A 12,828-nucleotide genomic window follows, 5' to 3' on the forward strand; every position below is an offset into this window, starting at 1 on the left:
ATAATGTTGTTTATTGGGTGCCCGGGTGGCTCAGTTGGTTAAGCGTCTGACTTGGGCTCAGGTGATGATCTCACTGTTCGTGGGCTCAATCCTTGCATCAGGCCCTCTGCTGTCAGCACAGAGCCTGCTTGGGATCCTCTGCCTCCTCTTTCTGTCTGTCCCTCTCCCGCTCATGTGCTTTCTCTCTCGCAAAAATAAATATTAAAAAAAAAAAAAACTTTATTCTTGAAAGCATAATGTTTATTCATGTTATAGAAATATTTTCCCCCAAAACCCACCTCTGATCAGATACTAGCAGCCCACAAAGATAGGGAAAGCAAAGTTCGTGAAATCCTGAAGAGAGAGCAGGTAGACAAGGAATGGAATACTTCTATGGGAAAGGGAAGAAGGCTTTCATGCACAGAAATTCATGGCATAGAATTTTAAATTAGCAAAATCTTACCACTTTCTCTGCCCCCTCACACGTGACACCTTGACCTGTTGTCACCAGTTAGAAGTATCAGGTAATTTATTAACCCTAGCAAGTCTGGGTGGCTAATAGCAAAGCCCAAAGTATTGTCTGTGAGAAACTTTGGCCAAATGCTGGATGTACTCGGCAGAGAATCTCAGAGCAACGGAAACACCTGCTGTGGGCTGACACATTTTGGTTCACACAAGAACTGGAGAACACTCCTGAATTCTTGAATGTTTGCCTAGAGTCGAAAGGCTTACTGGCATGGGAACTTGAACAGAAAAAAAAAAAAAAAAGATGATATGTCGTACATAGGATCATCATGTCATAATTAGAATTGAAGGCAGTTTGCTCTCACAAAAGACAGAGAGGGAATAAGAAGACGTAGGTTTGGTTTTTCCTGCAGTTGACATCAGATTTAATATGTTCCTTCTTCTCTTTTCCTCTTGCATTCATCCTCCATATTTTGAATATCTTTGCCCTCAAGTGTCCTAATATCTTTCAAGAGGAATGAAGGAAAAAGCTAGAAAACTTCAGGAAGGAATTGGATTAAAATTGGTTGGATTCTCAGTTTATCTGGACTCTGGGGTGTATTGTGAGAGCGAGAGAGAAATGGTGACAAGTTACTGCCAGGCAAATGGCAAAGAGGGGTTGGCAAAGGATTTTAAGAGCTGTGGTCTGGAATGTGAGAATTTCCTTCAGGCTTCCCTTCTCATTTAAAATTTTACCAGGCTATGCTTTTATATTTATTACATTTGGGTTCAGCTGCTTCTCTTCCCCAAAAGAAATTCCTGTTCCTCTTTCTTAGGTGGAATGAAGAATTCTTTTCTTCTCTCGCCTGTGTAGCCCCGTCATGTCCCATACATTTTTCTATGGCTCAGTGAAAATGGGACCTTTTGTTTCCAACATCTTACTGTTTGTTTCTGCTCCACATGCTGTAAATGTTTTCCTTGTTCTGCAGAGCTGCGTGCTCTCTTTTCTTTTCTGTGTTTGAGAGGGTAGGGCATGCAAGTCCCTCTCCAATTTATTTTCTAGAAGGTGTTGCATCTCTGAGTTTCGCGTCATGCATGGCCACTAACCACATCTACACCTGGCAGACTTGTCTAATTGGAGTAGTGAGCTGAAAAACAGTGAGTATAACAGAAATACAAGCACTTAATAAAACTAGTTTTAGTCAATTCAACAACAACACCAACAAATTATTAAATACCCACTTGGTGGTAAGGGCCATGATCAGTAATGCAAGAGAGAAAATAATGGAAAAGAAGCCCCAGCCTTTGCCCTGAAGGGACTTAATGTTATAACAGTCATACTTTTAAAGCAGGGGACCATACCGTGAGGCAGAATATGATATGGGCCCTAAGAGATTTGCTAGCAACATGAGCTTAAAGGAGGGACAGGAGTGCCTGGCTGGCTCATGTGGGAAGAGCATGCAACTTTTGATCTCGAGGTTGTGAGTTCGAGCCCCATATTAGGTGTATAGATTACTTAAGAATAAAATCTTTAAAAAGAAGAAAAGAAAGGAGGGACCATTCTTTTGGGTGAATTGAAGAAAGCGTCTTAAAGAAGGAGATAGGTAGTATTTTAAGGAGTTTCTGTTTTGTTGGTTTTTCTCCTTGTTATAAGATAGTAGGTGCTCATTAAAGAAAAAAAAATCAGAATACACAAAGAAATCAAAAGAAGGTCATTTAAAAACACCATACCTCCTGCAGGATGACCGCTGTCAACATGCAGCATTAGAACACAGGCTAAGTCTCTGACCATGGAACTGAGACTGCTGGGCATGTAATGTCCAGTGTCCTTTCCTCTCCCAGAATTCCAAGTGCTCTCCTAGAAGTGCTCAAGCCAGGCCAGCTGATGGAGGCTTATGCCTCTGTAATTTTCTGTTCCTTGTCACAATATTTATTAGTGCCCAGTAGACCGTCTCATCTCTCTGCAAGAGAAGGTGAATGAGCAAAGATGAGCAAAGGTTTCACAGATGACACCTTTAGCACTTTTTGTCAATATTTAAATGTAATATTATATCAATGCATTAATTGGTAATTAGAGGATAAAACTACCACTCCACTTCTCTCCCCCACCCCCACCCATGAATGACACCAACTTTCCTTTTTCCCAAGAAGCTGTTTCAGGAGGCTTTAGTGGGATGAGTAAATGGTATTTTTTTAAACACTTTTGTTGTTTAAAATGCTATTGTTTCATTTGAGGTGTGAGGAAATGTGCTAACCTTGTCTTCTGTTGGTGTAGCAGTGCAGAAATGATAACTGTATATACATTTTTTTTACATAAAAATAGAGAGGAGCAGGAAGGAGAGAGACAACTTATTTAAATCCTGAATACAGTCAGACCTCATATGCATTGTTAAAAAAAAAAAAAGCCCTAAAGAATTGCATATGGATTAGAGGGATGAATATTCTATTATTTCAGTCTGTTCTGCTGATCTTCTTATTGTGACTTTGTGCTTCAGAAATCTGCTAGGAATTTGGCTTTGCCGTAGTAGGCAGTAATTTTAAATGTGTATCAAGCACTTGATAGTGTATGATTTGCGTGCTGTTGCATTACTATTCCCTAAATTTTCCACCAATTTATTACTTTTTTCATACTGTTTTAATATTTCAGGATGATGAATATATACAGCATCATTAAAGGTAAATAAAAAATGCATGAAATTAAAAATTGGAATATTAGATGTTTCTTCGCTGTAATCCCCTGGCCCAATTGGAATGAAATGTCTCTGTTCTATCAAGTAATCCCTAAACATGATTAGGAACCTGGGAGTGTCCACACAGCCCACATAATATTTGTATCATCTAAGCCTATTTATGTAAGGTTTGAGTAAAAGTTGTTATTAGAAGACCTATAAACCCATTTTACAATTCAGAAAGATATGCTTGCCTCTTAATCTTTTCTACCTTTATTATTTTTGCTGGAGTTGATGACAATGTGTTCTTAATTCATTTTTCAGAATGCTATTACTGTACGTCTTTTTTATGCTTAGATGATACATTGGCTAGTCTATTGAAATACATTTTCAACAGCAAGGATTGAGTTCAGCAGTTCATCTGCATCTGTAGCCGGTTTTTTTTTTTTTTTCAATATTTATAAGAAGGAGGAGAGTTAGTTTTCTAGAAGTTAAATAGTTTTCTAAAAGTTCCTAGTCATTTGATGTGTATCCAGGGCAAGTTTTCTTTTAAGGAAATTTGCTCACATTATATTGGCTCACCAAACTCCTGGGTTTTTTATTGTTTTTTTTTTTTTTCTTTAATGAAAACAGTTGGCACTATGTGGTGTTTTGCTACAAAATTGTTTAAATTATTCCTGATTTTTCAGCCAAAGAAAGTAGTGTTTTGTAAAGAGGATATATGAATATAAAAAGACCAAAAAATGTTTTCCCTCAGCCTTGATATATGCCCCACATTGTGTTAATGACTTCTTTGGAAAGATACTCTTTCTGGGCCTCTTTCAAAGGCCTCTTTATAGGGAGGGGTTTTTCAAAACATCTTAAAAGTCCTATGTATGATTCGTTGTTTCTCTTCCCTCCAGTTAGGATTTAGTGGATACCAGGCTTCTCTTAACCAAGGTTCGTTCTCTCAAACGTGCAGATACTGGTCTCACAATTGCATGTCAACACTCTTGAGTTTCAGGGAAGTTAGGTGCTTGCCAATTGCCGTCTTATTCCAGGCACGTTAAAATACCAGGCCGTTTTTGGTTCCTTTACTGTAGAATTTCTTATTTATTTTTGGCTCACACACAAAAGACAGTTTTGACTGTTCACTGCTTAACCAAAGTCCTGAAACATGAAGATCGACAACTCGTTAATTTCCCAGTTATGAAATGTGCTAAGTGACCACAGTTTCTAATGAACACTCCCCACTGTGGTGTATTTTAAAACCATGTTTCATACAGCACCCAAAGATGTTCTGTGGTGGTTAAGACCTTTTCAACCTTTGCTCCTAACTTAGCAAGTTTGCTCTGATACCGAAGATGAATCCTCGTAGTGAAAGAGGCATTCCCGTAGTCTCCCTGTAGGTTAAGTTCGGGTTGGCTTTTCCTGCAAACACCGGGTTTGAGCAGAGAGGTCCGGTGTTGGCTCTTTACCCTTTGCAAGGGTGCCATTTGGTACACATGCTGCCCGCAATTGTAAAAATTGTCCCCTGAAAGCCAGTTTCTGTGTGTGTGTTACTCACTTTGCAAAGAAAATAATGACAGCAAATGACATATGGCCAATATTCCCCTAGCTGAACTTTTACCCCGAGGAAGGCATTTAAGAGCTAGGGGGTGGAGGGCAGGGAGGTTTTAAATAGTCCACACACTGATGCTAGAAAAATTAGCAGCGAGCATGTGATTTCATAATGGTCGTGTGACTGTGCTGCTGCATTGTGTTCAGTTCATCAGAAATCTGAGCCTCCTGCCACCAGCTGTGCCCAACCGGACCCGCGTGTCCTGGGTTCAGTTGGCAGATAAAGCTGTGCTGTGTCGCAACTGCAGAGTGGGGTGGGGGGAGCACCCAGGTGCAGCACAGCCAGGGAGGCCTGAGCCGGAGGGGGTCCTCCCATGGCAGGTGGTAAGAGTCACCTGGTGTGGGTGCATTTGGGAGCCTATCCACAGAGCCCCAGAGAGGAGAGAGGAACATCTGGGCCCCTATTCTGGAAAATTTCTGGATCGGTATGTGGTCTATACCATTCCGCGAAGCCCTTTCAAATAATGCTGAAGCCAGCCACGTAGAAAGCAGAGTGGCCTATGGGTTAGAACTCAGCCTTTGCAGCTCCTGTCTGTGCAGCCCTGGGCCATTTATTTCACTTCCCGTACCTCAGTCACCTCCTTTGTAAAATTAGGATAACAACATTATCTACTTACAAGGATTAAATAAAATAATCCTTTTAAAGTGCTTAGCTCGGTGCCTGGCACATAGTCATTTGTGGGATGTGCAACACTTTACTTTTATATATGGAGAAACTGAGGCTGTAAATCATGAGCTCACCTAAGAGCGCTTGGCCGAGAATAGAATTTGTGTTTCCTGACTTTCATGCTATTATGCTAACCACTAATCTATGCTTCTTCCCTGCATGAAGCCCTTAACATTCCTATTCTTGATTAAAGCAAGGGGGGGGGGGGAGGAAGATTTAAAAAACAATGGTAAGAAATAACCTCATAGAGATGAACTTAATCTATTGTAGCTCATTCTTGAAGCTAATCATATTTGAAATAAAAAAACAGTATGTTTTCAGTCAGTATCTCCCCACAGCTAAAATGATCACATTTTTTAAATATAAGCTTTATGTTGTTGGTAAAATTGGAAAGTTTTAGAAGAGTAATTATTTTTGGTAACTCTGTGGAGTCTTGTATGCTTCTGAAATGATCCACAGGCATTTAAATGGGCTATGAGCCTTCGGCTGAATAAGGTAGAGAAATGTTTACAGTTCATAGTTGTGAACGCATGCTGGAGTATTTTGCCCTAAGCAAGACAGAAACTCCTGGGATAAGCAAAAAGCATATTTTCAAAGTGAAACAGACTGAAGGGAATAGCAGAAATATTACATGGTAAGGTTGAAAAACGTTTATAAGGCTGGATTAAAAAGCATAGACAATGAGGAATCTTTATGCTTCTTCTATTAATAATGAGCTGTGTCTGCATTCACAAATTATTTGCAAATTAATATTTGGAATTGGCTAAACAACTGGTTATTAATTTTTTTGAGAAGAAAAAAAAAGTCAAATTCACCAGTTATTTGAATGATTTTGACACGCAATTCCCCAAATAAGCAAACAAAACAGTGTGTGTGTATATAGGCATAGTATAATTCAGCTCTCTCTAGGTTGTGAATTTCATTCTACAGTTGGAATTGCCTTCACCCCCGAAACAAATACTAAGTAAGTGCAGGTCTGTGGCTCGTGCGTACCACACAGTCAAGCTGCTAATTTGGTTTGATGATCAGACATGGCCCAGTTTTCTGGCAGGGGTGAGGAGGGGGGGGTTCTTTTCCCCAAATGACAACAGTGTTGTGGTGGGCAGAGCAGGAACCTTTTTGCTATTGTTTTTTTTATTTATTTATTTATTTATTTATTTATTTATTTATTTATTTATTTTAATTTTTTTCCCCCACCAAGGAGCAAAGCCTTTTGGGCACATTAGCACGACTTTCTGCAAGTAATGCAAAATGGGAAATAATTGGGTTGAGGTGCTCTTGGGATATTAGTGGTGCTGCGGGCAGGAAAGCAGGCATTGGAAAATAAATGACAAATTAGTCTGCTTAATCTCTTTATTGTGAATCAGATGCCACGGCAGGCGTTCATAATACATTAATAAACACCAGTTAATGCAACTGAGATACTATTCCTCAAATTCGCAAGAGTGGTAAGAATTCTTTCCTAAGGGAGTGAGCATGTTTACTGAATGATTTTTCTCCCTTTGTAAGTAGGACTTTGTGGTATAAACCCAGGTGAATAATAATAACCACTGTATGTGTATAGTGCTGAAGCATTTATGGACAGTTTCATTCATAGCAACTTGTGTGAGTTTCACTATGATATCCCTGGGAGGGACAGGCTTTTCTATTTCCCCATTTTACAGACAAGCCACCTGAGGGGTTAAACGACCTACCAAATGTTGCTCAATGTTGGTCAAAGACAGACTTGGGTCCTGATTTTCTGGCTTCAGAACTTATTCTCGCTACCCCATCACCCCACCTACATAGAATCAAAACCTGTATATTAGTATAACTCCATATAATATACATTCTGATATCCTCTGAGCTGAGTTATGGCCCCTCATCCTTTTTAATCAAGTTCCATAATATTACACATATAACTAAATTCAAAAATCTCACTAAGTTCCTGATATTACAGAGACTGCCCTTACCTGTCCGCTTAGTACTGATGACATAAAGGAGCCCCCTGACATTTTACATATGGAAAGTGAGACATGAGGACGGCACAGCTGAGCTAGTTAGCATCTAGAAGTATCATTAACCAGCTTGTCAAGGTCATTTCTCTAGGTGCTCTGACTTTTAGCTGATCATATCATGTGTTTATCATACAGCAGCATCAAGTCGTGGGATTTCTGCTTTAGCATATCCAGAACATGAGTCAGCCATCAAGGCTCACGGGATCTGTCAGTGACTGGGCATCTTTACAATAATCCTGTCCAGCTTTGGCCGCGACTCTAGCTTATACCGCACAACACTTAGACCGAACCGTTTAGCTCTACACTGTTTCCTTGTTCTAGTTAACATGCTGTTTTGTAATTATTCTAATACTTGTGAGGAGAGGGATATTTTTGTATACCGAGCCCTTTTTATCCTCATTTACGTCTGCCTGGTCCTCATTGCTCTATAGCATAGAAAACAGGCACTGAATTTATGCTTCTTGGTCAGCTGACCAGAAGGCTTTGGCTAACTACAGCCCCTCTGATTTGTCCACACAAGAGCACCCACCATATCAGTTAGGATATGGTCATCGTAGTATTGGGAAAGAGATGGTATCTGGCCAAGGTCATGGACAGGGAGGAATAGTTAAAAATATGTACAAGGGATCTGAACTATAGAAATTAGACTTATATTTGAGCCAGAGTTATCAAAATGTACTTCTGAGGCTGATTGCTAATACAAGGAAGACCAGTCTTAGTTCGTGGTAAAGAATGCCCAAAGCAGATGTCTCTGTCATTGTCTTACAGCATCTTGGAATGTGGTCAGAATGGGCACTTTCTTTTGTTGCCTTGCTCATTAGGTAATCAGTTGTACAAAGAGCACTGACGAAATTGGAGGTCAGCAGCCCCCCAAAATACGTTAAGTAGAAAAATTATCCAGTGATCATGCAAACGTGAACTTTTTTATAATTTGGTTTTTGCAAAGCACTTAGATGTATCCACTTAGTGTTGTCAGATAAAAACAAAATTTTTCCTATTCTTCTGATGAACTTTAACGAAATGTATTAACAACAGACAAGGGAAAACATCATGGATTTGGTGTCTTTATATAATATCTCTCTTACACATATATTTGAGTCTTCAACTTCATTGTTTCTTTCGGTGTCTTCTCTTGAAAGTGGGGCTTGGAGGCTTCCAGGGTAATTATGCCTCCTACCTTTCTAAGGACAGCCTGCTACTGTTTTCTCTAAATAACCTGTGATCATGTAATGGATAAACAGTATTACCTCTGTTTTAATGACCCCCTGATTTTACGGTGGCCGGCAGTGTGCCAGAGTCAGCTCCTTGGACTCTGTTTTTGTTCTACATTCCTCAGTACGACGACAAAAACTATTTACGTTTTGCTTGAATAGCTTAAACACCATTTTAGAAGACTTTAGATTGCTTTTGAACATATTTGAATGCATCTTTAGCCATCACTGGGCTTAAAATGGAAACCCTTTTTTCAGCTTATCTGTATTAAACACCTGTAAAAATCAATGGTACTGTATTTTTTTTCGTATAATGCTCTGTTCCTTTAACTAATGCCAGAAATAATGCACAATTTATTCTAGCGTGTTCTTTTCCCTTTGCCTCATGTTCTCCGGCAGTAAAGTGGCATAGTGTATAAGAACTCACTTCTGCTGACTTAATAGTAAAATTGCCAGGTTGATGTTGAAATTCAACCAATTGGAGCCTAATCCTCAAGAAGGAATTTGCTGTCTCTCCTACTGATTATCATCCGTCTTCTTCATAATGAATATGCAGAAAGTTTATTTTTTGCAAGTGCATGTACTTACATAAATGACCAATGGGAGAAGTTAGAGTTAACCAATGATGTTTTTTGAGCATTGTTATTTTTCCCTAAAATCAGAAGTCATTACATTTATATTGAAAATTTTGAGTGGTTTGTATGAGCTTTATGCCAAACTAAGATTAGTGTGCTGTAGCCCATTACAAATGTAGAAGATTGACCACTTTTTATGGGTTAGAATAAAAAATATGATAATAATGTCTTCTCATCATCATAAAGAGAGATGATAATGACTAAATGAAATATTTATATTATCTCATTTTATTTGATAGGTTCCATCTTCTCCCATACCAAACACTTTCTCAAAAGCAACCATAGACTCCTGGTTAAAAAAGAAATCTTTGTAGAATTCAGGTTCTTCATATGTGTTGCTTATAAATCCAGTAATTTAATATTTTACTCTTTTTATTTTCTGAAATGTGTTTTGCCTCTTAAAGGGGAGCCCAGTGGTTTAGTATGTTTTGATCAGGGCTGTGTGTAAAGATGGGCTATTTTCTCGATTCTATGTGCATATCCTGGTTGTTCCCAAGTATTCCTTTTTGGAAAGTGGGCCAGCTAATCCATAAACAAAAATGTGTGTGTGTGTGTGTGTGTGTGTGAGAGAGAGAGAGAGAGAGAGAGAGAGAGAGAGAGAGAGAAACATATTATTCGTGCTGTTACTGACCCACGTATTCTGTAGGCCATTCATCTCTTCATTAACCATATTATAAGGCTCTCCCTAGCCTGTCTCCTCCCTCATATACCATCTTGCTATCTCTTATATTCTTATAGACTATCTATATTCTTCCCAGCTGGGCTCTTTTCAGATTTTTACGTTTTCTTCGAGACTTACTACATAGAGACACTGACATATGTGTCGCTGCCAAGTCATGTAGCAATTGCTTTCTGACATTCATGCTGTGAGCATCCAGTCCAGTGGGTGACTTGGCCCCCGCTGCCACTCTGTCTGTGTGGCCACCACTCCTAAAAAGATTCTGAGTTCTCAAGAACTGTTTTCAGGCACGTGGCTATGTTGCCGTGTTGTCATGTGAACTGAACTGTCCCCGTCTTTTCCTCCGTCTCTCTCTTTCTCATTCCCTGCACTCATCCTATTGAAGTGGGAGAAAAGGAGAAAAAGATCTGCGGCCTCCCCGATTTGTCCTGACATGAAGAGATGGTTAGCTTTGTGAAAGGCGGTGGGGGCCAGCCGAGTGCCTGATGTCCCAACAATGTGTCTGTGGGACTACTCGCTCTATGTCCCTTCACTCTGCCTCCTGCTGGTTCCCCGGAGAGCTCTTGTCTCCCTTCAGTACGTGAGAGGGGTGACAGTCCCTCAGGCTTTGGCACTCAACGCCTTGTTAGACCTGCTGACGAAGACACTGTTTTCGGTTTCGTGCTGCTTTTGGTGTTGGTGTTAGGGCTTGCTTAAAGCCCAAAGAAACGTTTCTGAGGACTTGTAGCTTTTATGGAGCAGAAAAAAATGCCCTGTTTTCTGAACACATTGATTTGCTTTAAAATTTTCTTAAATTTCCAGAAAACACTTTGGATTCAGCACAAAAAGTGTTGTTATGGCCCAGTTTTCCTGAAATCCCAATCTGTAAGACTTCAAATGAGAGCAATGGAACTCCTCAAACTGCTTCCTGGTGGGGCTAGTTTTTGTCCCTGATTCATTTTATTCTGTTTTTAATGATGATGACCAGAGGTCTTTTTGGTTTTCTTTTATTCTTTTTTTTTTTTTTTTAATTTTTTTTTCATCGTTTATTTATTTTTGGGACAGAGAGAGACAGAGCATGAACGGGGGAGGGGCAGAGAGAGAGGGAGACACAGAATCGGAAACAGGCTCCAGGCTCTGAGCCATCAGCCCAGAGCCTGACGCGGGGCTCGAACTCACGGACCGCGAGATCGTGACCTGGTTGAAGTCGGGCGCTTAACCGACTGCGCCACCCAGGCGCCCCTGGTTTTCTTTTATTCTTACAAAGCATCAGACCTTTATTCATTTCTGGTATCACATTAAAATTTAAAAACAGCAAAACACCAAACAGCCTGTGTGGTGGGAAGGAGTAGAATTTTAAGAGTCAGAGTTAGTTCAAGGCCCTGGTGTAATTAATTATCCTTTCTAAGCCTTCTTGACTTATCATTAACATTTAGAAAGAGACAGAGTTGGGAAAATAGTAACCACCTTGCAGGGCTGCTGTGAGAACGTAAAAAGGTAATACAGATATTTAGCACAACACCTGGTGTTTAAAGACGTAGACCGTAGAACTAAAAACCAGCAGAGTACCAGTCATTTATCTTCCCTTTCTCTCTTTTTAATTGTTTTCCTTCTTTCCTTCCCAGTTGAGAAAAAAATTAGGAAAAAAAATCCATTGACAGAATTCTATAAAATGAAGTTTGATGCTATGCATAGTGATGTTATGGACCGAGGTATGGTTTGGTGGGGGCTGCGTTTGAGAATAAATAATATTACTATCGAGGGAAATACAAATCAAAGCCACACTGAGATACCACCTCACGCTGATCAGAGTGGCTAAAATGAACAAATCAGGAAACTATAGATGCTGGCGAGGATGTGGAGAAACGGGAACCCTCTTGCACTGCTGGTGGGAATGCAAACTGGTGCGGCCACTCTGGAAAACAGTGTGGGGGTTCCTCAAAGAATTAAAAATAGAACTGCCCTGTGACCCAGCAATAGCACTACTAGGAATTTGCCCAAGGGATACAGGAGTGCTGATGCATAGGGGCACTTGTACCCCAATGTTTATAGCAGCACTTTCAACAATAGCCAAATTATGGAAAGAGCCTACATGTCCATCAGCTAATGAATACATAAAGAAGATGTGGTTTATATATACAATGGGATACTACTTGGAAATGAGAAAGAATGAAATGCTGCCATTTACAGCACTGTGGATGGAACTGGAGGGTATTATGCTGAGTGAAATAAGTCAGTCAGAGAAAGACAGGTATCATATGTTTTCACTCATATGTGGATCTTGAGAAACTTAAAAGAAGTCCATGGGGGAAAGGAAGGGGGAAAAATAGTTACAAACAGAGAGGGAGGGAGGCAAACCAGAAGAGACTCTTAAATACAGAGAACAAACTGAGGGTTGGTTGATGGGGGGTGGGGGGGAGGGGAAGTAGGTGCTGGGCATTGAGGAGGGCACTTGTTGGGATGAGCATTGGGTGTTGTATATAAGCCAATTTGACAATAAATTATATTAAAAAAAGAATAAATAATATTACAAGTATACTGTTGCACTCGATTGTTACCAAACCCCATATCTAGCCTCCAACTTGCTAATTTTAGATTCACTGATGATCTCTCATCAAGGCTCATCCAAGTTTCTAGTTCAGACAGGACTTGTTTTCAGCCAAGTCATTTTACATGGACTTTTTCTCATCCTCTTAAGTGCCCGAAGCACAGGTGTTGTGACACCTCACGTTATTTAGGATGTGTTCTTTAGCTTCAGGGTAAGAATTACACCCCCTCAGAAATTCTAAATTTTTTGGTCAGCAAGGATCCAAAAACTTTTGGAACATATATGGATATTTCTCTAAAATGCCCCAAAGAGACTTGTCCCATTTCAATCTGTGAGGGCTAGTCTAGGAAGAATTGGAGGGAGGTTGGTGAGTACATGTCGAAGATTTCATTCAACACTAAGGTTCTGTGACCTTTTCATT

The 12,828-nt window shown here is 39.9% G+C and overlaps 1 protein-coding gene across 19 annotated transcripts in view; it reads left to right on the forward strand.

Annotated features, from left to right (window-relative positions):
• The window catches only part of ESRRG (estrogen related receptor gamma), a 632,553-nt gene that overhangs the window by 307,835 nt on the left and 311,890 nt on the right, over positions 1-12,828 (forward strand). Inside the window, exon 5 of one of the 19 annotated variants that reach the window (XM_086694083.1) lies at positions 3,071-3,099. The exons of the other annotated variants lie outside the window; for them this stretch is intronic. The gene's annotated coding sequence lies outside the window, so the exon portion shown is untranslated. The remainder of the gene's footprint in view (positions 1-3,070; positions 3,100-12,828) is intronic. 19 annotated transcript variants of the gene reach the window in all.

Source organism: Puma concolor, chromosome E4 (assembly GCF_028749965.1).
Source record: "Puma concolor isolate L17-30 chromosome E4, mPumCon1.1.hap2, whole genome shotgun sequence".
Lineage (NCBI taxonomy): Eukaryota > Metazoa > Chordata > Mammalia > Carnivora > Felidae > Puma > Puma concolor.